An 11,322-nucleotide genomic window follows, 5' to 3' on the forward strand; every position below is an offset into this window, starting at 1 on the left:
GGGGGTAGTTGGCTATATATAGCCTCCCTTATTGACATGACAGATCATCTTCCTTCTTCCTTGGCAGGTACACATTCCTACTCTGTCATCTTTCTCTGTCTCCAGTGCTGCCAGCATCATTAGCCTAATTTGGTTCCCTCATTGACGTTGTGGGTTGCTTGCAAGGACTGATCAGTCCTCTTTCTGTATTCAGCATTTGTTCCTTGTTTAGTGCAGATTTCTTTCTTTTTTTCTTGGAGTCTCTCTCTATTCCTTTGTCTTTGTGTTTGCGTTTCCTTTCCAATACACACTCTCACATGGTATCATTGCCTAAGTGAGACAAAGCTGATCTATTGCAAAGGAGACTACCCAAACTGCAAAACACAGTCATATAGATCATCGTTTTGTTGAAACATTGCAGTTCTCCTGAAGGCGGCCTATTTTGTATTGGCATTTTGGTGTTTGCAACATCAACCACAACCTCCTGTGGTATAGATGATAGTCTATTTTCTCCCTAGGCGGACCCTCTACATTGACTCCATTGTGATCTCATAGCTGATTCCTCTTGTTTTGAGGCTGTCTACAGCCATAATGCAGGTTTTTTGTGGATGTCTTGTAGGATATTGAAGATGTCTTACAACTAGTTTCGCGACTTTGATGATACAGACGAGGACCATTCTTAAGAGCATATGGAGATACTACATGACAATGATCGTGAAGAAAGACGGAGGTCACCTAGCCTGTTTGTACGGGATCCTTCTCCCCATTCTCTCCATGTTTCATAGAAGGCTTGTTCTATTGGTCTCAAAATGCTACCTATGGAACCCTCTATACAAGTGCTTGGGATTCGGGATGGGGAAAGAAGAAGAAAGGGAAGTCAAAGGCGAAACAATCGGAGAGTTCTCTTAGCTTTGACTCTAACTCGGAGAAGCCTAAATGCCCATACTGTGGGAAGAGGACACATCCAAAGGAGAAATGTTGAAAGAAGTACCCTCACCTTTGTCCGAGAGCGAAGGGTGGATCTACATCGGAGCCTTCTTCTACCTCGACACCCGTTGTTATCTATGAGTTTGTGATCCTTCATATCCATGCATTGGAGGAGGAGTCTTCTTCCATGGCTATTGTGTCTACTAAGCTGCCTTGGTTGGCGGGGGAGAAGAATAAAGGGAAGTCAAAGGCTAAACAACAAGAGAGTTCTTCCAGCTCTGACTCGGACTCGAAGAAGCCTAAATGTCCATATTGTGGGAAGGGGATACATCTAGAGGAGAAATGTTAGAAGAAGTATCCTCACCTTTGTTTTGAGGTGGATCTATATCCGAGCCTTCTTCTATCTCTACACCTGCTGCTACCCATGAGCTTGTGTTCCCTCATATCCATGCATTGAAGGAGGAGCCTTCTTTATTGGCTTCTGTATCTACTGAGCAGCCCTGGTTGGTGGATAGTGGTGCTTTGAGTCATATGAATCCACGAGGTGATTTGTGATAGGATCTTTGTCCATTAGAGGGTTTTATAATTGTTGGTGACATTTTTTCGGTGCCTAATAGTAGTGTGGACACTTTGGTGTTATTGCTAGACCATACTTTATGCTCCCTATCGAAAGTCCTACATGTTCCAAACTTGGGCTTTCCACTCCTCTCAGCTTTTGGCATGAGTAGATTTGGTACTTGGGTTGTCTTCACTGAGCAAGCCGTGTTTATTGAGGATTCTTCTTTAGGAGTTGTTTTAGCGATAGGTTGGCAGGAGAGCAGGCCCTACAAGCTCCATTCCCCTTCTCTTATTTAAGGTCATCCGAGGCAATTTTCTATTGTTGCACCCATTTTTACTTGTGCACCATCTCCTCCACAGGTTCCTTCCCATTCCCTACCCTCTCGTCTGGTGGTTCCCTCATACTCCCCATCCCTTTCAAAGGGAGAAGATTTGAGTGATGCGGTTGTGGCTTTCTTGGCCTCTAGTATTGTAGAGGGGGATTTTTAGGCTCATGATGAGGAGCTTCATTGGCGGTCTACATCAATGGACTTCATCGACATTAGCATTCTTCTTGCCACCCAAGGATTTTTTTCTTCTTTGGCCTACAGCCCCATCCAAGATCTGAGATGAGGTGTTAGCAGTCATGATTGCCATGCCTTGTCATCTCTTGCTTGTGAGCCTCAGATTGAGTTAGACAAGGACTTTAGGAGCTCTAACATGTTTGTTACTTGTTTTAACAGAGAGTGTGTCACTCCAGATTGACCATGTGAGTGCACTTCTATGCATTCCCTCCTTTTGTCAGCTTTCTATGTGCTTTCCCTAAGCACTTTCTGCATTTCCCAGGCTATCTCCATTTGCCAGACGGTATCCAGCCATCGTGGCATTTTTTCCGTGTCTCCAAACATTTTTCCAGCATTTATTGCTGTTGGGACCGGCATTAAATGCTGGTCGGCCCATTTTTAGGGCCCAAAGTGCAGGTTGGCCAGATTTCGGGGTAGTTGGCTATATATAGCCCCACCTACTCACTTGGCAGATCGTCTTCCTTCTTCCTCGACAGGTGTGCAGCACACTCCAACTCCATCTTCCTTTGTCTCTAGTGCTGCCATCATTATCAGCTTTATTTGGTGCCCTCACTGATGCTATGGGCTGCATGTAGGTACTGTATATAGCCCCACCTACTCACTTGGCAGATCACCTTCCTTCTTCCTCGACAGGTGTGCAGCACACTGCGACTCCATCTTCCTTTGTCTCTAGTGCTGCCATCATTATCAGCTTTATTTGGTGCCCTCACTGATGCTATGGGCTGCATGTAGGTACTGTATATAGCCTCACCTACTCACTTGGCAGATTGCCTTCCTTCTTCCTCGATTGGTGTGCAGCACACTTTGATTCCATCTTCCTTTGTCTCTAGTGCTACCATCATTATCAGCTTTATTTGGTGCCCTCACTGATGCTATGGGCTGCATGTAGGTACTGATCAGTCCTCTTTTTGTATTCAGCATTTGTTCCTTGTTTAGTGCAGATTTCTTTCTTCTTTTCTTGTAGTCTCTCTCTGTTCCTTTGTCTTTGTATTTGTGTTTCCTTTCTGCTACGAACTCTCACAAAACCCGCTATCGACTATTACAAAGAGAGAGAGAGAGAGAGAGAGAGAGAGAGAGAGAGAGAGAGAGAGTTGGTAGCAGTCCCACACTCAAAAGATACAAGTACTAGAATGATAGAATGAGAGTACAATACGTCTTAAGTAAGTCAGACTCAACTGGAGTTGATTTAACTCTAGAATCTAGTGTCACTACTTTTAAAGTCTTAGAGACACTAGACTTTGATACTTTAATGAGTGGTCGGACCACACAAATTACATGGGGCCCTGCGCAGAATTGGCAAATTCTAACAAGAGTTAGGGGTTTTCTTTTCTGGAATCTACTCTAACATGCCAAGCTCACTCGACCATAGAGTTTGATGTAGAACTTGAGCATCTTCAAGGGTTTTCTTTTCTATCCACCCCACCATCTAAACATGTAGTGTTCGTTTTCTCCCACCCCACCACCTAAACTTGCAGTGCTTGTATTTTTCTCTTCTCCTCCATGGTGGCATTTAGAAACTCATCTTTGCTTGCCGATGGGGTGTTTGGTATTCTACTTCAAATTTTTTGATATCTCCTTCACTTCTTCTTCTATGCATTTAGTCATCTCTACCCAGATGTTCACTCCTTTGGTAAGTTGTGCTTGAATCTCCTGCATTTCTCATTTCACTTCTTAGGGGGTTTCTTTTATCTTCCCACCTTTCCTTTTCATGTTCTCTAGTTGTATTTTGTATCCCCCTATATCCCCATATAGCTTTGCTAAATGATTTTTGCATGTGTCAATCACTTGTTGAATATGAGCCATGACTATGTTCCTTCCATGTAGCTCTCCCTCAATGCCTACCTTTGATATGTAAGTTGAGCACAAATTACTTTGTATGTTTCAGCTTTCCATGACAAAAAAATAGGGCTTTCTTTTCGAGTGTTTTCTCTCCTTGGCCATTTCTTTTTGAATGGTTTGCATTATGTCTGCTGTAAATGCAGCCTGTGTATTGCTTGTAAATTCTTTCATTTCCTTTTTGGTGCAGTCCAACTTGGTGTCTTTCATCTTAGATATTCTTGGAGTGCTTCCATGCACTCGTTTTCACCAACTTCTAGGATGTTCTTGAGTTGGCTCCACATGAGGTTGTATCTCCTACCTTTGTTGCCTTGTGTGTGCATGTCCAGAGGTATCGAGGTGCTCACCATTCCAGCTGGATTGAAGGATTCCTGTCCACCAGTGCATGCAACATTAGAAGAGGGAGAGAGACTCTTCATGGTTGCTAGTAGACATTGTTGGATCCCGTTAGAGTACTCTCTAGGGTTGGGCAGCAGTGTGTAGTAGATCTGGAGACTTGTAGGATGGCACCAAGATGGGGGGAGGGATGAGGATGGACAATGCTAGTGAGAAATTTTGTAGAGTTCATGGGAGTAGGGTTGGTAAGCTAGGTGGTGTGGTAGTAGGTCTATTGGCTAGCAGGTATGGAAAACTTGTCTTTGGTATATTAGCAGTCTTAGTTAGCTCATGAGTGAGTCTGGGCATGCGATTCAATGGGCCAGACATTATATATGTTTTTAGGCATTTTTTGTTGGGCATTATTATGTGATTTATGGCATTTATTGCTGGCTGACCTAATGCATTTATTACATTATTTTTGGCCTATATATTCAGGCTCCCTCTTCCATAGTCTATCATTCATCATTTGCAGATTCTAGTGCAAGCCTTGTTGGAGAGAGGGAGTCGGTGCTAGTGCCTACGCAACCAATGACTCACTGTTGTATGGGACTGTCTTGTGTTTGGTATATGGATCCATTTCCCAGGCATAACTTTGAGTTCTCCCTTTGCAGTGTTCCTTTGTTCTTTTGTTTTCTTATGTTTTCTCCTTTCTCTTGTGGTGCAGTCTATTACAACAGTCTTCTATACTTCCATCACTGCACCCACTTTTGACATGGTATCAGACTTATGTGTTCGGGCTCCAGGTGCTATTTTTTGCTATAGACAGTCTGCCCTCACAGTTTTTTTGGTGCTGACCTGCTTTCCTCTATCTAGTGCAACCTTGGCGACCTGTTTTTGGGGATTTTCAGCCTGTTTTCACCCTTCAATTATTTGCATTTTTATGTTGCTGTCCACGTTTTTCATTTTCTGCATTATTTTCATGCTGATGACTGCATTTAATGCTGGTTTGTCTGTGCTTTGATCTGCTGCATTTGCATTTGCAGCATCTTGTGCTCTTGGAGGCTGGGCACATCTTTGGTTGGCTGATTCTCCTGTTTTTTTGCAGATTTCGTGATCAGTTACCCTCAACATTGTTTGAACTCTTACTTTGTGCAGTCTGTGTTGTGCTTGGCTATACTCTCTCTCTCTCTCTCTCTCTCTCTCTCTCTCTCTCTCTCCCCTTTATCTTTCTCTTCCTATCCTCTCGAGATGGCTCCTCGTTATTCTACTGATGACAAACTTCACGGCCTTGATTAATTGACATGGAGTGCTATTATGAAAGCATGGTTTGTGCAAAAGCAATTATAGTACATGGTTTGTGTCAGAGTGCAGCGGTGCGGAAGCGTAGGACTGAGAGAGAGAGAACGCAGAGAGAGAAGAGAGAAAGAGACAGTGGAAGATGAAGATCTGCTGTATAAAGTGTGCTGTATACAAAGATATGCAGATATGTACACGGGCGCAGTGCGCTGGACTGCGTGTCTCCACCTCGACGATGCAACCTTCTGTTCACCTCGAAGTCCACTACAGTCTGCACTGTCTCCTGTCTGAAATCTGCGAACAGAGACGGAATCTGCGCGTGCCACCAGTCTGTAATCTGCGAGTAGAGAAGTGTGGGAGACTGCTGAAGAACTCGGCTATTTATAGCCAGAATCTGGGCGAAAATCAGGGCAGGTCGGCTGCATTTAATGCAGCCGACTGGACTGCAGGCAGTTGGACTGCCACGTGGCAGTCCGACTGGACTGTGCAGTCCCGGTCAGGCGATGATCTCTAACAGTTTGTGGAGCTATAGAGCGTCCTCAACCTCCCACTCCTCTTCTAGATGATCGGGACAAGGACAACCATGAGAAAGTTGTGCTTAGATGGGATTTCGATGATGGCCATGCATATTTTGCTATTCTTCTTTGTATTTCAAAGAGGTTCTACTTGTGGTCATCTCGTGCAGGACAACTTCAGTTATTTGGGCAAAGCTTCAGATGTTGTATGAGGCTCCCTTGACCATGCGCGCAGTTACCCTCTATGGACAACTCCAATAGATGAAGTTTGAGCCAAAGGATACTATCTAGTCATTTCATGTCGCATAGGTACAAGATTAGCTTCATAACATACAATTCGCTCTTCCAGAGGCTCACCTTGTGGGGACAATGCTCTATAAGCTCCCTCTAGAGTTTAATGGAGTAGCCAATGCTTTGCAAGCCCAGACATCATCAACACCAATGAGCTTTACACACATGTCCTCGTTGTTGCTTGAGCACAAGGCATTTTTGTAGTTATAGGGGAGGCTTCCATCTGAGTATGGTGGCTCCAATGAGGCATTTGTAGCTTTAGTGTGATAGAGTGGGCATGAATAAGGGTAGACCCATGAGAGAGAGAGAGAGAGAGAGAGAGAGAGAGAGAGAGAGAGAGAGAGAGTGAGAGTTATAGTCATGTCTACAAAAGGCCAAATCAGCCTATGAGACCAAAATGTTACATTTGAAAAGTCGGGGAATTTTCCCAAGTCCCAAGATAGTTGTCATCTAATTCTATCACAAACTAAGTGAAAAATAAACAATAAACAATACATGTCTGATAAGTACAAAATGATGTCTGAGCCAAATACGATGTGGAACTGCTCAGGAGGCACTCTTGTTCCAAGATATCTCTCATGGCTCTATCTAGCATAGAGAAACTAGAGCGGTGAGGTATGGTCCCCTAATGACGATGTCGTATCCTTTGTATGATGCCTCCTATGGGGGTGTGGATTGGCTGGACGTGGTCGACGGGCTTTGCACCTATCTATGGCTATGTCTAGGGTGGTTTCCCGTGGTGGGGCCGCTAGTCGGTCCAAGGAGGGCTTTGTAGTGGGGGGAATGATCGATGCTTGGTAGCTCCCTATCTTTACTCTTGGCTCCATAAGACGTGCTCTCAATGAGAGTGTAGCTCTAGTAAGAAAAGCTTGAGACATCTGTAATCCGAGAAATCCATCACCCTAGGTAGTGGCCCAAATCCCTCTCTAAACAAGCAATGGAATGCCCTTTGAACTTGTAATACACTGGATCTCTACTTAAGTAGTGCTCCTTTGTCTCTGGCTTGAGTTGACAGAGCTAGCAAATCTTGTCCTCCAGGGGGAGTTTGCACCCTATTTGCGTGTCTCCATTTGTAGTTGGTGTGAGGATGTATGGAGCTTTTCAATAGCGTATTATACACCATGAGACGTGTGCATCCATGTATCTCGGGCAGATGATAGAGCCATCGAGGGATATGCCTAGAAGATGCTTCCAATAGAAAGCCATCTTCGTCCCCTGATCCTCAATAGGTGTTACCCATGTCTTGATGTGTGTATCTGAATAATGTCCATCCTGAGGATGTGGTTCAGCTCCTCTTGGCTGAGCTCCAAGTGAGGGCAGTCCAAGGTGTACTGTAGTGGTGGGAGGTGATCCATGTGTAATCCATGTAGCCGTAGCTATGCCTCTATCAGAGAGCATACGAGCACTTAGTATCCCCCTGTAATGCTGGTTGTCTAGACATCTCTAGTGCAAGCCGGGTCTTGGCAAGTCTCAGAGCCAATGTAGGAAGGTCACTTTTTGGAACGTCACACACACAAACACACACACACACGAAATTATATATTATTGTTTGAAAGAGGCCAACATGACCTATGAGACCATGAGTTACAATCATCTGTATGGTGATACAACTGTTTGAAAAGAACAATGAGTGTAAGTGTAAATGAACAGTAGAAAGCTAAAAGCTATAAGTAAAAAGAGAACTCCAGCTGATTCAATCTCATGGAGAGAGAGAGAGAGAGAGAGAGAGAGAGAGAGAGAGAGAGAGAGAGAGAAGGGGGGGCGGGGGGAGGGAAGAAGTAGAGTGGTAGGCATTTCTAGGGATGCAACCTCTCCTTGAAGAGGCAGAGGTAGCAGCTTTGCATCTCATAGTAGGCAGTGGCATCTGCATGCGTGTGGCTTCTTTGTTTCCACCTCTTGCGATTGGCATCCCTGATATAGCAGAGTCTCTGTCTTAATTTGAAGCTAATGTATGGAGGCCCAAATCAGCCTACGGCACATCTTATCCTGAAGGAAATATGTATATCCATGTACCCCAGTCTGATAATGAAGCCTTGATTAGAAAGATGGAGAAGATGGTCGTGGTGGAAGCCATCTTTGTGTGAAGTGCTGCTGCTGTTGAGATCCATGTTCTCTGGAATGTCGATCTTTGTGATGTCCATCTTGTTGACTTTGTTCAGCTTAGTATGGTTGAGCTGCATTGTAGGTGCATCAAGGCTGTACCGTAATGGCAGTATTGGATCCATTTGGAGCCGTGGTCTCTCGGCCACATACTAGTCTGTGCAAAGCTGCATCCTTTGTCTCCTATGGTGAGTTACTGTGCTAATTGTACGTATGTGGCCACTTGGAAAGGAGCCTCAACCACCATTGGGGTAGCAGCTAGCTTTGCTCATATAGTCTCATGTGGTAGTGATGATGGCTTGTTCGGTTTCATCCTGGTAATCATTTACCAGTGGTCTCCTAGTGAGCATCATCAACGTTTAATGAGTCTTAGATCATAACTTATAAGTCATCTCAATCATGATTTCTTTCAAGTTTTCTTATCGTAGTCAAAGGACAATTGTACTGATTGTTTTGACTCTATTTTTGTATTATTTTTGTTCAAATATGAATCTGAAAATAGGGGTTGAGAGCAATATCTGAGGCCAAAATTGGAAGACCACAACAATAGCATGACCAAGATATTCATATGAAGGAAATTAAATGGTTAATAGATGTAATAACCATCCCTACTGAGGATGAATTACATCATGACTTTGAGATGTCTTTATGAGGGGAGTGATGTTTGTTTGACCCCCTTGAAATTTTTCTAACTGTGTCTCACCCTCGCCAAATGTTGGGTATCCAATACTTATTGCAACTATAATTGTGTGAAGTTGCACGCAAGTTGCTTGAGAACAGACACTCTTAGCTCAAAAATAAATACACATGAAGGCTACGCACGTGTGGAGGTAAAAGCTCACATGAAGGCAAAACAAATGGAATGAAGAAGCGCACGTAATGGTTAAGCACTCATGGTGAACATACTGCCCTCTCACATGAAGGCAAAACAAATGGAATGAAGAAGCACACGTAATGGTTAAACACTCATGGTGAACATACTTCCCTCTCAACTCAGTAATGTAGAAGACATATATATGATGCACATTCTCACAAGTTATTACACAGTCTGAGATGCCCATATTAGGTGAGATTGTTATAATATTTCTAGTGAACATGCAATAATTGCTGTGCTACTAAATGTTCATTTAAAAGACAAAAATCTAGCTTTGCATTACCTTTTGTATTTGTTTCTCTACTTCTGTGATTTATTGGAAATTTGGTTATACAATCATCTCTACAAATTCTTTTTGGGTATGATTATATCACAAAAAGAAGCTAACAAGATGTGGAGTTGTTGAGGTGGAGGATATGCATTTTGGTTTGTATCGTGTAGCTTATGTCTAAATATAGTATCTTGATGGATGCAGGGTAGAATTGGCTATTGAAATGGAATTCCTCATTGCCAACTACGAGTTTGGGATGCACTTTGAAACTTCTAGTAAAGCTGAGCTTCCCAATATGTTCTCTTGAGTTGAAATTGGAACATCACTGTGTGTTTCTAATTAAAGATGATTTAGGGATTATTTACATTCTTGGTCATAAATGATCGCTTGGTTCTGTGTCTTGATTGACTGTCATGATGTGAGTTGGTCCCATAAGCATGATCATTTGTAAATAACATTGATTCTAATGTACATAATTTGGACAAGAGGTCAAGTGGAAGCCATGCTAGTATCGTCACTTCTTAAAAATTATCTATGAATATGGTTCGATTAAAGATTTTAGCTTGAAAGTATACATGACACGCTTGGATTTTAAAGTGAGTTCAAGAAAACTTACAAAAACAGCCTGAGGGACGTTTATAGGTATGAAGATATCATGTTATGTTTCAGATTTTGGAAGAACCAGACAAGAATTATAATGGCACTGTGGCAGTTTTCAAGGAATCTAATAGCAATTATGTAAAAGGATATTAATGTATGTCTGTTGTTTGAAATTTAAACTTAATCTATACAGTTGTACTTGTAAGATCACTGCACAACCAACAAAATAAGATGCAAAACCATTAAAAAGATAAAATTGAAGTCTGTTGGTAAGGTCGAAGAGAATCTGAGAATAGACTGTACATGCCAGCTTTGAGATCCAACAGTTGCATACCTAACAAAGCATTCAAAGGAGAGTAGAGTTAGTTTTTCCTACTTACAGAGAAAACTCACAACAGTTGCAAGGTTGAAAAATATATTTATTTGCAGAAAATGCGGATCAAGTGAACTCACGTGATTTGAAAGTTTCAACGAATTATAGCGTAGTGAAGAGCAATACTTGAGAATAATGTCAGAGCTTATAGAAGATAAGTAATACCAATAGGGTAGTGCAAAGCAATACTTGCTTCTATATGCAATACCAATAGGGTAGTGCTAGGCATCCATCATCTATCTAACCCCAATGTGTTATTTATGATAAGCTTCAAGCCTTCTCTTTGCTCCCAACATCATAGGTAGGCTTTTTGTGAAAGAGTGGAGTGGTTTTTGGATGACCAACTTTCTCAGTTGCTATTTTAATACTAGTAGAAAAACTACAATATTGTGATGTGAGCACTAATCACATTCATGCGTGGTATTGAGAAGGTACTTTGTTTTTATTTGCTATAGATTTTGAACTTCATATTTTATTTATGTTTTGCTATCATTTTGCTTGTTGACAATGCTTTTGTATGATGTTCAAATATTAAAATCAGAGATGGTTATAGTAGTGGATTAGTGCAAATGAAGATCATTGTGATCTAAGACTCAGATTCCCAACTAAAATGCAAAATCAAAGATGCAATGTGAATCAATAGATTTAAAGAATTCCTTTGGCTACATTTGGACTAACCATCCATTTTATGAGCTCTAGAAGGGCTACTTTTTACTGGCCCTACAATGTTGGTTCTAACACTTGCATTTACATTTGTATTTAGGGATCTCTAAATGTCATCTTAAGAATAACTTTTCTTCTTATTTACCCTTGCCATTGTC

At 42.2% G+C, this 11,322-nt stretch overlaps 1 long non-coding RNA gene across 2 annotated transcripts in view; it reads left to right on the top strand.

Annotated features, from left to right (window-relative positions):
* LOC148017527 (uncharacterized) overlaps positions 1-9,892 on the top strand; it is a 34,977-nt gene extending 25,085 nt beyond the window's left edge. For both annotated transcript variants that reach the window (XR_015687888.1, XR_015687889.1), the window contains exon 4: positions 9,733-9,892. This is a non-coding gene — a long non-coding RNA (uncharacterized LOC148017527). The remainder of the gene's footprint in view (positions 1-9,732) is intronic.
* Positions 9,893-11,322: the final 1,430 nt, after the last annotated feature.

The sequence above is a fragment of the Lygodium microphyllum genome, chromosome 22, assembly GCF_053477565.2.
Source record: "Lygodium microphyllum isolate KBCC chromosome 22, Lygodium_microphyllum_v1.1.10, whole genome shotgun sequence".
Lineage (NCBI taxonomy): Eukaryota > Viridiplantae > Streptophyta > Polypodiopsida > Schizaeales > Lygodiaceae > Lygodium > Lygodium microphyllum.